At 41.6% G+C, this 13,236-nt stretch overlaps 1 long non-coding RNA gene and 1 pseudogene across 1 annotated transcript in view; both read left to right on the plus strand.

The window, feature by feature from the left end:
- Nucleotides 1-13,236, plus strand: part of LOC132652129 (uncharacterized) — a 199,241-nt gene that overhangs the window by 42,144 nt on the left and 143,861 nt on the right. The window lies entirely within an intron of this gene.
- Nucleotides 555-1,479, plus strand: LOC110548376 (small ribosomal subunit protein uS5-like; annotated as a pseudogene).

Consider the following 13,236-nt stretch of genomic DNA (forward strand, 5'->3'; position numbering starts at 1 on the left):
CAGCGAACTCCTACAGCTGATTAACACCTTCAGCAAAGTGACTGGATACAAAATGAACTCAAAAAAATCAGTAGCCCTCCTGTATACAAAATACAAAAGGGCCGAGAAAGAAATTAGGGAAACAACTCTATTCACAATAGCCACAAAGGACATAAAGTACCTTGGTGTGAATCTAACCAAGCAAGTCAAAGACTTGTATGAAAAAAAATTCCAGTTTCTGAAGAAAGAATTAGCAGAGATAGAGTTTTAAAGAGCAGGAGTTTAGAATGGCTTTGTAGTTGAAAGAAATCACCACCTCCTCCCTCCTAGGAAAGAGAGGCTGTCTCTTCCAGATCTATTAGATAAAAGAATCTTGAGAGTTGCATTTGATTTACATTTCATTTAAAAGAAATTCTTCATTGAAAGACCACTTGGAACCTGTTTTGATATTTTCTGAAGGTCTCATCAGTCTCTTCTCAGTGCCATCTTGTTCTTGCTCAAGTGAGAAGGACTGCACACAATTATTTTGAGGTAATCCAGTGTTTTATGGCGAAGCAAATTGGATCTAAAATAGAGGAATGTTTGGGGCTTCCAAACTTCAAATGGCTACTAGTATCTGCATTTTCAGAAAACTCTGAAAGAAATTGGTGGATGAAGCTGGTGCGACGGGAAGGCCAGGAGAACCAGGGACACAGGATTAGGAGGCTGTGGCGGCTTCCTCAGAGCAGCAGTGGTCAAGGCCTCAGCTGAGGTCAAGGCTGCCGGACTGGTGGAGGTAAAGCTGAAGACAAGATGTGGATCACCATCATGAAACTGGACCGCCTGGTTAAGGACATGAAGTTCGAGTCCTTGGAGGAGATCTAACTGTTCTCCCTGCCCATTAAAGAATCCTAGATTATTGACTTTATCCTGGGTATATCCCTAAAGGATGAGGTTCTAAAGACCATGGCAGTGCATGCAGAAGCAGACACAGGCTGGCCAGAGGACCAGGTTCAAGGCTTTTGTCGTTATTGGGGACTACAATGGTCACGTTGGTCTTGGTGTTAAGTACTTCAAGGAGGTAGCCACTGCCGCCCCAGGGGCCATCATCTTGGTCAAGCTTTCACTTGTCCCTGTGTGGAGAGGCTACTGTGGGAACAAGATTGGCAAGCCCCACGCTGTTCCGTGCAAGGTGACAGGCCGCTGTGGCTCTGTGGTGCATCTCATCCCTGCCACCAGAAACACTGGCAACCTCTTTGCTCCTGTGCCCCAAAAGCTGCTGCTGATGGCCAGTATTGATGACTGCTACACAACAACCAAGGGCTGCACTTCCACCCTGGGCAACCAAGGCCACCTTTGATGTCATCTCCAAGACCTACAGCCACCTGACCGCTGGCCTCTGAAAAAAGATAGATTGTGTTCACCAAGCCTCCTTATCAGGAATTCACTGATCATTTTGTGAAAACCCACACCAGAGTCTCTGTTAAGAGAACCCAGGCTCCAGCTGTGGCTACCACATAAGGGTTTTTATACCAGAAAAATAAAGTGAATTAAGTCTGTTAAAAAAAAAAAAAGAAAATGTAATAAAATAGTGAAAAGAATAGACACCCATTAAACAACCATTGGCAGGTCTCATTTACACTCTTCCAGCACCAGGGCACCTGAGACTGTTTTCCTTATTCATACAGGAAGTGAGAACTTAAGAGAGCAGCTGGCCCAGGTTGAACCTTCTTGCTCCTGACAAAGCCTGATTTCATACCTTGTCAGTATGGTTGTTAGGATAGCATTGTTTTCACTCTGCCCTGATATGCCAGGGTATAAACAATGGTTTGGTCTGAAACAGATGTCCCCAACACAGATAAAGTAGGGTGATTTATATGTCCCTGTCAATACTGCATGCCAGGCACTCAGCTAAGTACCTTAGAGAGATCCTCAATTCTTAGAATAAACTGTAAATTGGGTCCTGTTTATTTCCTTCCCCTTTTATAGGGAAGGAAATTGAGATTCCAGTTACCTCATTGGAGGACTAGATAATATGGAGAGCTGGGGTTAGGATCCTGCTCTGTTCTGCTGTAAAGCACATACATGTGACCACTGAAGCTGGTGAGGTACAGACTAACAGAGGCACATGTAGGTGCTTTAGGGGACAGAAAAGAGCATTAAAGAGCAAGCCAACTCAAATTAAGCATTAGGTGACAATGATAAAATAGCACAGGTATGTGGCCAAAATGATCCATGAAAGGCTTGGACTGAGGGTCATTGTGTATGCTGTAGGTACTGTGCTGAGGGCAAAGTCATGAAGAGCCACATTCCTGGGAGGTCTTAAAAGAGAATATGACTTCCTGTTGGCGCCTTGCCTTATTCTTCTCTCAGGGTTAGTTTTGCTTTTAAGTAATTCTGAGTTATCCACAGCCTGCTCATGTCTCTCCTCCAGCAGCTCTACTCTCTGTACCAACCACCAGACTTCTCATCATACTCTCTGGCCGTGGCTATTATTGCTTCTCTTCAGTGGGAACCAGGGATGGCAAATGCATTTCAGATTAGATACAGACTCTGAAAGATTGAGAGCAGTGGTTGAACTGCTGGTTCCACAGAGTTCTGAGGCTTCACATGAGATCACTAGGAAAGGTCACTGTGATCAGTTAGTGATGTCTGTCACAGGGCAGGTTGGTGTAGAAGAGGACTTGTGTACCACCCTTTATCCTTCATTCTGCAAATAACATAGGTGCCCTTTGAGAAAATGATCCCTGGCTTCTCCAGCCACACTTCCCTCAGTATGTCACTTATTTATAGATTTATTGGTTCTGCTTCTCATCTCCCCTGGAGACCGAATCTGTAATTCTGAATCAGAAACCATTGTATTAAATTTCAGGGTAGATTATGGGCACAGAGTCTGTACTTCTACTTTGAAGACAAAATAGCTGCTTTCCAAACAGCAATTATCCTTTCCTTTCTTCCCAAACTTTTACCCAGCAAATGTTAAACATGGGATTTAAGGATGTGGTATAAGAATAAGGGAAGGGAATCAATCGGAAAAAGCAACACCTTTAAGCTGAAATTGGCTTCTTGACAGTGCTCAGATCATCTTTCTTCATATGTTAATTCAGTCACATTCAACCATTTTTCTTTGATATGACAGTTCCTGTTGCACGTTTTGACCCTCTTGTTGCCGGAGAGCAGATGGCCAACAGGTAGGAATAGTTTGTTCACTGGTCCTCTTTCTTGAGATGTTCTCTGCACCACATAAGTTAAAGGACAAGAGCTCTCAGGCCTCACTCTCAGCAGGATGATGATATGAACAAGTGCCTGCCTCAGATCCACAGATATCACATTGGATCTGGAGAAAGATAATTGGGGAACAGAGTTCAGAGTTCATGCCTTCACAAAGCTGTGAGGTCAGCAATCTCCTAATGCTGCTTCCATCTCTCTCTTCTCTAGCCACACAACATCTCTTCCCTTCCTTGCTCTTGAATGTTCATGGTTCAATGGTATGTCCTTTTCATTGAGAACAGTATTAAGCATGTCTTAATTACTTCCTTCTTTCCTGCCTTGCATTCTGGCTCATGTTTCTTCAGAGTCTTCACTCTCAGCTTGATTGTATTTCTGTTAGAGCAGTGTTTCTCAACACGTGGGTTGTAACCCCTTTGGCAAACCTATCTCTCCAAAAATGCTTACGTTGTGATTCATAACAGTAGCAAAGTTACAGGTATGAAGTAGAAACGAATGTAATTTTACAGTTGGGGGTCGCCACAACCTGGGGAACCGTATTAAAGGGTCGCAGCACTAGGAAGGTTGGGAACCACTGATCTAGAATAAGTTAAATAGCTAACTTATTTTCTTGTCTTAGTTTTCTGGTACGGTCATAAAACACTACAAACAAAAGCAATGTACCAAAAAAAGAGTTTATTTTAATTTATAGTTCCAGAGAGACAAGAGTCCATTATGGCTGGGGAACAGAAGGGCAAGTGGCAGGCATGGTGGTCAAAGGAGGAAGCTGAGAGAGCTCATGTCATTTAACACAGCATAAAACAGAAAAAGCAAACTGGAAGTAGGGTGAGAGTTTTCATTGTCAAAGCCCATCTTAGTGACACACTAGTCCTCACATACTAAGTTTCACCAAACAGCATCACCACCCTAGGACCAGCTCTTTCCATATGGAAGCTTATTAGGGGACATTTATCTTTTAATTCTTTTTCTACCCAAACTTAATTTTTTTTTTGGGGGGGAAAGGGTGGGGTGGAGGGAGGAGACAGGTCAATGTGAAATATCCATGGAACTTGGGATTTTCCTGTCTCAACCTCCTGAATGCTGGAAATACAAGTGTGTGCTACTGACCATCCTGTATTTTTCCTTCTAAAGTAGTAAGTAAAAGTCTTTGATGTTGGTGGTTTGTATATTTTTTAATGTCTTGGTATAATTCCTTGATTTTGTGAAATCGAAATCAAAAGTAAAATTCTTTGATTTTGGTGGTTTATATTTTTTAAATGTCTTAGCATAATGTCCATAGGTGCAACTCTCTGGCAGTGGGAGAGGACAGGGGAGTGTTTCTGGTCTTAACAGTTTCCTTTGAATCATACAATGGTGTAGTCCTTCTTTCTGTCTGAATACTTCCAGGCAGTGGGTCTCAGCTTTGCCCTAGCAGTAATGAGGAGTGAGTTTATGTCTGCTTGGACATCACCTCCATATTGATGAAGCCATTTCTATGGAACTGAAGTGAAGTCAGTGCTTTGTAGGGCTGGGTAAGACTTGTGCAGATGAATGACATCTAGCACAATGCTAAACTAGTGCCAAGGGAGGTTGTATCTTTTTGTTTGTTTGGTTGGTTTTCCTGAGACAGGGTTTCTCTGTGTAGCCTTGGCTGTCCCGGATTGGTCTTGTAGACCAGGCTGGCCTTGAACTCACAGAAATCCGTAGGCCTCTGCCTCCCTGTGTGTTGATATTACAGGCGTGTGCCACCGCTCCAGGCAAGGAGGCTGTATCTTTACTGAAACATAGAGGCAGGCAGACTTTGTATACAAATACAAAAGGCAAAGTTAAGTAAGCAAATGCCAGAACTGAAAATCATCGGTCTAGAGTGTGTAGTCCCACTTCCTGTTTTTGGAGAACATCTTGATGCCTAGCATAGGGATATTCAAGAGCTATTTTACAAGCTGGGGCGTGGTGGTACCTGCCTGTGATCACATCACTCAGGGAGGCAGAGGCAAGTGGATCTCAGTGAGTTTGAGACTAGCCTGGTCTTCAAAGCAAGTCCAGGACAGCCAAGGCTACACAGAGAAAAAAACCGAGAGAGAGGAGAATTTACAGAATAGGATTTAGGTTTCTATTGCTTACCCTCCCATGTGCAGTACAAGGCAGCCTTGAACCGAGTAATCCTGCATCTTCCCCCAAAAGAGTAGACATTTAAAAAGGTTTTTAAGATTATTAATTTTTTTATTGTTTGAGAATTTCATACATTTCTGTAATACGTTTAGTCACACCCATGCCTGCTCCTGTTCCTTCAATTCCCTTCCATCCCATCTATCACTTTGGCCTCCCAACATGTTTTTTTTGTAAACTTACTCAGTGCGGTCTGTATGTATTTGGATATAGGAATATCTCAACCCTATTAAAATATTTTAAAAATTCTAATTAGATATCTATGTTTCAATATACAGATGAACTAGTTACTTACCTGTAATGAACATTCATTTATTTTATTACATAGATACACATAATTTCAGACAGTAACATTATTAATTTTAAAATGATGACCTCCATTTTTAAATCTGGAGACAGTTTTCTTCAATTCCTTCAGGTGTATTCTCCCCTTCTCTTGATCCTATTTCTTCTTCAGATTCAGGTTGTTCAAAAGAAACTTAGGCTGTTGCCCAAAGATATTTCAAAGTTGGCAGTGTCATGCTAAATTATGCAGAGCCCCATTGGCACCAGTCAGCCTGATGCTGGTTCTGGCATCCATTAAGTCTCTCCACGGGGCCTTTTGGTGGCTTAGACAACTTGCATATTACTTTTATTGCTAGGCTGGGGCCAATAGGTGAGCACCCTTTCCCCCCCCCAACAGCCATGGAAGGTAGCAATAGACTGTCTTGCTGGGTTCACTTTTGAGGTTTATACTGTCTAGGGAGTTAACCGGAGGGACTGGAAGCTGATGCAAGGGAATGAGAACGGGGAAGAAAAACACAGTGGTTTGATTTTGCCCTGGGCTGGACTGTGAAGCCTTTGGAGCACCAGGCTAGAAAGGCCCATGAAGAAGATGGAATCCAATGCCTTCAGAGTTTAGAAAAAAAAATGTGCAAACAGTTTTGATGAAGTATGTTTTCCAGGATGTCTTTTTCTTTGACCCTAAGGCCCACATTCTTAACCACTGCTCTCTTTTTCAGGGAAATCTATCCAGTTCCTAGTCTTGTTCATTATTAACTACAAATCCTTTAGGAGGAGGCCTAGCATTTAGGTACCAGAGCTTCATTATCTTCAAAGTGGAGCAATGTTCTCCACAGTGGTTTTATCAGCAGAGATGAGATGCTGCAAATGAAAAGCTCCTCTTGCCTGATGCAGGAGCTTCATGGCGGGAGTTGTTATGGCTTTATCTCTACTCTTATCAGAAGTAGCAGGTCTTTCCTAGGCAGCAAATGCACTCTCACATAGTCCTGCTATGTCTTCTTCCCTAGACCCACTATGCTTAGACACAAAAATGTAATGAAAAACAAAACCCAGCAAGAATGCTAGCTGTATTAATGAAGTTGGATTACGTTACGTCCAATGACTCTTTTTCTTTTACAACTCTAGAACTTTTAATAACCCTTTTATCTCAGATCAAACATTTCCTGTTTAGACACTTTGTCTCTGCACACTGAGATGATGATGGTCTGAATTTGAAAACATCAGGGGAAGATAAGATGGTGTATGCAAAAGCTTGTATGTGGAGACAGTTTTAAACATAGCAAACAGCGTTAGGTATTACCAAAACAATATTGTCATTGGAAGTTTGCATTGAAACAAAAGGACAGTATAAAGCTCCAAGTCTTTTATCCATTTTGTTTGAGAAGATGAGCCCAGCTCCCGATAGAAACAGTGAACTGAATGTTGGTAAGAATTTATCATTAATGTCCTAATAAACAATATCTCATTGTTGCTCTCCCACTGCATCTAATGGATGGAGATGCTCTTAGCATCCTAGACACATCATCTCGGCATTGTCCAAAAATATAGCACTGTCATTTTCTTTTCTTTCCATAACTGAGACATATAATTTAAAAAAATCTTTTTGTTTTTGTTTGAATTGCTGTTTCTAGAAATACTGAGAGTGTATTGGGCATGAGGCTGGGTGACCAGAGGCTAATTCTTGTCTCTGGACCGAAATGTTAAAAGTAATTGCGAACGATGGAAAAAGTAATTCCCTGAATGGGTCAAGGAAGGCTCCTTTTACCACTATGCCTCTCCTATCCAAATTTAAGCTAGGAGAGTCATTTTCCTCTTGACTCCTGGCAGTCTGCAGATTTGAATATCCTAACATTCAACACCCAGGTCTACTTCTGCTTTTGCTAATTCACCTACTCAATATTTCTTTAGCGCGTATTATGTACCACGAACTGTGGTGGTTTGTTTGGGTTCTCCTTTAAACAGGGTTACAGTGCAATGTGGTGAGAACAGTAGAGAGGTAAACAGGAATTAGACTCACACCAAGTTTCAGACAGACCTACTGAGTTGACAGACCAAGCCTTAGTTCAGCTTCAGAACCTGAGCTACTGGTGAGTGCTCGCTGGGATTTAGGGACTAAGTGTGTGCTTTTGTCAGTTAGAAAGTGAACTGTAATCCCTGTGGATGATTTGCTGATCTCTGAGGATGTGTCATAACTCTAACACCTCCCTGGCCAGCTGGCCAGCTGGCCATCACCCAACTCCAGTCTCAGCTAAGTTGGGGGCTCCCTTGCTCCCACAGGCTTCAACCTGCAGGCACAATTCTTCTTTACACCTTTGCTTCTTTTTACTATAACCTCTTCTTATAAACCACAGGTTTGCTGCTGTTGTTTTAATGGAGGCTTTGGGAAGGAGAACATATCACCTAAGTTACTTCTCTCTTAGGACCTTTTAAATCCTGTAACTTGTATGTTCTGTCCCCTCCCACAAACATTCTCTGTGAATGATAGAACTGAGAATAATTTCTAGGGGTGTCAGGGCTGGTCTTTGGTGGGTTGTGCCTTGTCAATTATCCTTTGGTCACCATTTCTGCTGAATTTGCTATTTTGCTGTGACCTTTCTATTTTCATGACTTTCTCCGAGTCCTAACAATTGGCACATTGACATTTCGTAGTAACAAGAGCAGTTTCGTTCTGTTCTTTCATCAGCTTATCTTTTCTACAGGAGCCTGTCTTACTTTGAACTGTAACCTTGGAGCCTACCACATGTCCAGCACAGGAGGTGCTCAGCATGCTCTCTGAAGTGTCTGCTACGCACTGACTCTGTGACTTGCTGGATGCCATGTTGCTGATAACAGTAGTTTATTGACTTGTAGAATATGTGGGAATAATTTTACCTTTATTACCAAAATGCTGAGGGGTGTAGAAAGCTAGTGAGCCAAGAACACTTAACAAACTCTGGATGTGAGCAGGGAAAATTCATGTGAAAGCTTAAGTACAGGCTCTCTCTTTCTTTTGAAGATGTAACCTTGGCTATTCTGCCCTGGAGGCAGAGACAATGTTTGAAGAGTCCAGACTGTGTCCATGCATCCGTCAGCATTTAGGAACTCATTTTACTTTCAGCTAATGTCTTCTTGATGAGGCCAAAGGGTAGAGCCATCCAGTAATTGCCTGGTCTCAGCTTGCTTTTTTTTTGTTTGTTTGTTTTAAACTACAAAAAAAAGAACCTTTCCTTATACATTGATTTCCTATTTTAAAGAAAATTCACAATTGGATCCAATTTAAGGGAAAAAACAGCATAGTCACAGGCCAGAAAGCCCCAAACTAATGTTACATCCTCATATGAATGTTGTGGATTCTGTTGAACTAGCTATTCTTTTTGGTGTTTGGAGCCTCTCCTTCCAGAGGACTTAGAGACAAACCTCTGAACAATAAGAGGAATGACAAATATTCCATTTATTTATGTTATTATTATCAAGCTAGTATTTATTGAATACTGAGTACAGACCAGGCATTGTACTCAGTATTTTGCTTATATGTCTTATTCAATATTCACCCAAAGAAACCTGTGAAAAATGTAGAAAACTTTAGGGTGCCTATACTGCATGTGAGAAGATGGACAACAGAGCGTTTATGTCATTTCTTGGAACAGAAACCAAGAGAGTTAAAGCTGATGGTAGAAGAGATGGCTAGTTAAAGATGGAGACCCTTCTGTTTCATCCTGTTCCAACTGGTAAAAAGCCTAGAATGACTGAGAATCATGTGCTTCCCTTCTGTGCATACCAAAAGCTGCCTGTGAAATTTTGTGGCCAGAGAGGTTCTTACTTCAGAGACTCCCCAGTTGGTATACATTTTGGTGACTAGTGTCTAAGCCAAGGGGTGTCATCTGAGGTACTTGAATGTGGAGGAGTCAGGTGGAGCACTGAGAGCTGTTACTGGAGGACTCATCTTGGTGTTCATAGCTCCCACTCAAAATTTACTATTGAGAAGCAGGAAGCTGAGATGATTGCCCACAGGACCTAAGCTTTATAGTTCGCAGCTCTGTTGCAGAAAATAAAAGGTATCAGGCAAATAATGCTTATTATTAGCCTTATCACTATTAGGATGGTATTATCTAACCCACTATCACAAATCTATAAAAGACACAAACACCTGATAGTGTTAGGATCTGGAACTCTCTGAAGAAAACTCCCCAGACTTAAGTAGTATGCAATCAACAAAGAGTGTTTATTCTGCAGAAGTCCAGCATGCAGGGATCACTATTCAGACAGAAATGGCTCCTAAAGCCAGCTAGGGGAATTTCAGGTACAGTTAGGTCATCATTATTTTGATTGGCACAAGTCAGAAGAAAGAATATGAGTGCATTGGGGATTGGCTAGGGTTCTGGTCAGGGGCTAGAGGCTCTCTAAATTGGTTCAAACTGGCCCGAACTGGTAGGTGCCTATGGAGACTACGTGACCTTAATTGGGATTGGTCAGTACCCTTGGTGGCTATGTGACTCTGCTCAGGACTTTGGGGCTTTTCAAATGAGTAGTTTAGTAACCTTACCTTCCCAGGCTTGATGTTTTGGTTGGCTTTGATTGGTTGCCCTTTTGTGTGTGTGTGTGTGTGTGTGTGTGTGTGTGTGTGTGTTTGTGTGTGATTTTTCATGCAACTGAATTCCTATTTCTGAGCAATGGAAAACTCAGGCCTGTTCTGTCTTAGTGAGAAAATGAAGTCTGTCCTCTGTCCTGGAGTTCATTAGTTAGGCTTATTTAACCAGGCCTCTCAGTCTTAAACAATAGGCTTCTTTTGAAGATGATCCCTAGCCATAGCTTTGTAAGACAGGGGACCTTCTCTCCATGGGAGAAACCACAGTTTCACTAGAACCCTGAACTGGTTTTGTTACTTGAAGGACCGGTGGGCTTGTTCGGTGGGGAGGGTTGAGAGGTCTTCTTGCCAAGGCTATCTGGATCTCCATCCAGATGAGACACCTGCTTCTCCTTCCCACTCCATGGAGCTGCCTGTCTGGAGCTGTGTGCTGCTTGCTTCTTGTTGCTGTATTGTCCTTCTGTTCCCATGTTCCTGTTCCTGACCCCCATGCCTTGAGATTTGTGATGCTCTTTAATCTTTTCTCTTTGAAATGGAGTCTGCTACCTGTTATCTTGACTTCTCATTCACTGTGTCACGTGGAGGCAGCTTCCAATCTGCTATCTTTCATAGGAAGTCACCAATTTAGTTTTTGCATGTTTTGCTGTTTATTTCACTATTTGTCTTTTGAAAAGTATACACACAAGACTAAGCACCACCTAAAATGTGAAACAGTAGTTTAGCCTGGCTGTCTGCATATGGACAACCCATATGGCACAGACTTTTATAACAAGAGTTTGGAAGTATTAAACAGTGTCTACATTAATTTTTATCATATCACATACAAGGACAAGAGGTTGAGGCTTTCTTTTTTATGATAGTATTTACAGAGAGATACCATGCCATTAGTATCTTTATTTATTAAAAATTATGATGTCAGTGGTCACAATGTGGTAAATTGTAAAGCTGTAGAAACTTTCTCCCTGTTTTGATATAGAATCCATTTTTCTACAAATGCCTTCTTTTACAAATATTTTAAAAATTATCTTTGTGTATTGTATCTGTAGGTGAGTGTGTGCTGATAGAGACTAGAGGAGAACTTGAGGAAGCTGGTTTTCTACTTCTAATATGTGGATCTCTGAGATTGAATTCAGGTCATTAGACTTCATGGTAAACCCTTTCACCTGCTGAGGCACTTCACTGGCCCCTATAGATAACCTCGAAAAAAATATGAAAACATGTGTTTGAACTGACTCTGTTAACCTAATACACCATCCTTCATATAGCCACCAAACAATGAAAAGACTCAGACAGTGTGATGGCATCTATGACAGCTATGATTCATATTCCCCAAGATCTTACAATGCATATTAAGTGAGTGTAGAAAAATAAGAAAAAACTAAATAAATAGATACATAATAAGTAATTTTAAATAGTGTCAAGTGATAGAGAGTTCAAGAAAGGGATGGGGCCAAGCCTGTCTTTGTATATGTGACTATGGGGTGACAGGGAGTTTATGGTGTTAGGATAAAAGCTGTGTTGTCTTTGTTGTAGTAGCGTGAACCATGGTTATATGAATGTAGCTTCAGTGCTAGTGTGTATTATAGCACATATCTAGAAGGAAGCACAGTTTGCAATGCTTAAGCCTAGCATCTCACAGACCCATGACACAATCATAACAGTTGTTCTCTTGGCTTATATGATAAGTTGTAGATCTTTGAGGATGCTTTTCACGTTTGTATTGGTCAAGCATCAGTAAGACTTTGAACAAGTCGCTTTTCTGGTTCCGGTATACTCACAGAGTTGGGGTGGACAATCTTGAAAGTCCTTTTCATAAGAAAATAACATTGACTGCTCTGTCTTATGTGCCTTCTTCTCCTTAGACTGGGTTTCCCTTCCAATTGATTATTCACACTTCAGCTCATCTTCAGAGTGCTTTCTTTTACCAGTTAAGTATATGATTCAGTTCTGAAAACTGCTTTCTCTTGAGAAGACCGTGAGGCTTATCCAAGAAAGAAACACAATGATGAAAATGCCTGGACACAGTACAGTAAAGAAATAAATGATGAAAGATTTTGAGTCTGAGAAATGTAGGTTTGAGTCCTGACCACTATCCAGGGGCTTAGCTTAGGCCCTTCTGAGAGTCTAATTGCTTACCTATAAAATGGGAGCAATGGTAATGCCCCCTTCATTGGATTTTTATCAGGTATTGGAGAAAAAGTGCACATTAGATGTCCATTGTATGGTGTCCCCAAAATGTTAGTTGCTGTTATTTATGCACATCCAAAGCTTTTTAGAAGGGGCTGTCTTTTAACGGTCACTTTCTGATCTGGACTGAATGTGGTTGATCTCCCATGTGAGGCCCCTGGCCTTTACCTGGATTCAACAAAGAATAGAAGTGCTTTCTCTGCCTGATAGCTTCCTGCCTCTGGCAGTTCACTTCCCCTTTTTACTGACAGAGTAGCTTTGATGAAAAGATAGAGTTCGAAAGTAGTGAAAATAGCTTGCAAAGGGAGGAAGAGAAATATCTTACCTCTAAAAGAATTACTTGATGAAAAAAAAAAACCATAATAACTCAGTTATGCTTTTTCAAGGCAACGATTTGATCTCTGGGTTAATCTTTTACATGTGTACAACATCAGAGTGTGGGACCTTTTGCCCCCAGAGAACTCCCAGGCCATTTCTTGTTGTTTTAAGTCATGAAATTCAGGAAGAATTTTTCATCCCCCTTAGATATCTATCTCCTTCTTCTGGTGGATAGAAACAGCTGTTTAATGGCTGCCTAGCAACATTGCTCAGTGTCTGAGGACAGGCTGTGAGATGGTCCATGCAGCCGAACACCCAAGGGCAATTAGAAAGACAATGTAATTACACAAGTTGGAAATAGGTCAGGATTTGGGACAAACACCCAGATGCCTGGGAAAGTGGCTCCGGGATTTGAAAAGCCCCTGGAGTGAGAAGTTATTTGGGTTGGTGTGCCTGGGGGCCCTTCTTTGTTTTGTTCTAAGCACTTAAGCAGAAAGAGTGCAATTCAAAGCCTAGACCTTGGATGCAGGCTGGGTGCTGTTTGCCAGGGT

This window comes from Meriones unguiculatus, chromosome 2, assembly GCF_030254825.1.
Source record: "Meriones unguiculatus strain TT.TT164.6M chromosome 2, Bangor_MerUng_6.1, whole genome shotgun sequence".
Lineage (NCBI taxonomy): Eukaryota > Metazoa > Chordata > Mammalia > Rodentia > Muridae > Meriones > Meriones unguiculatus.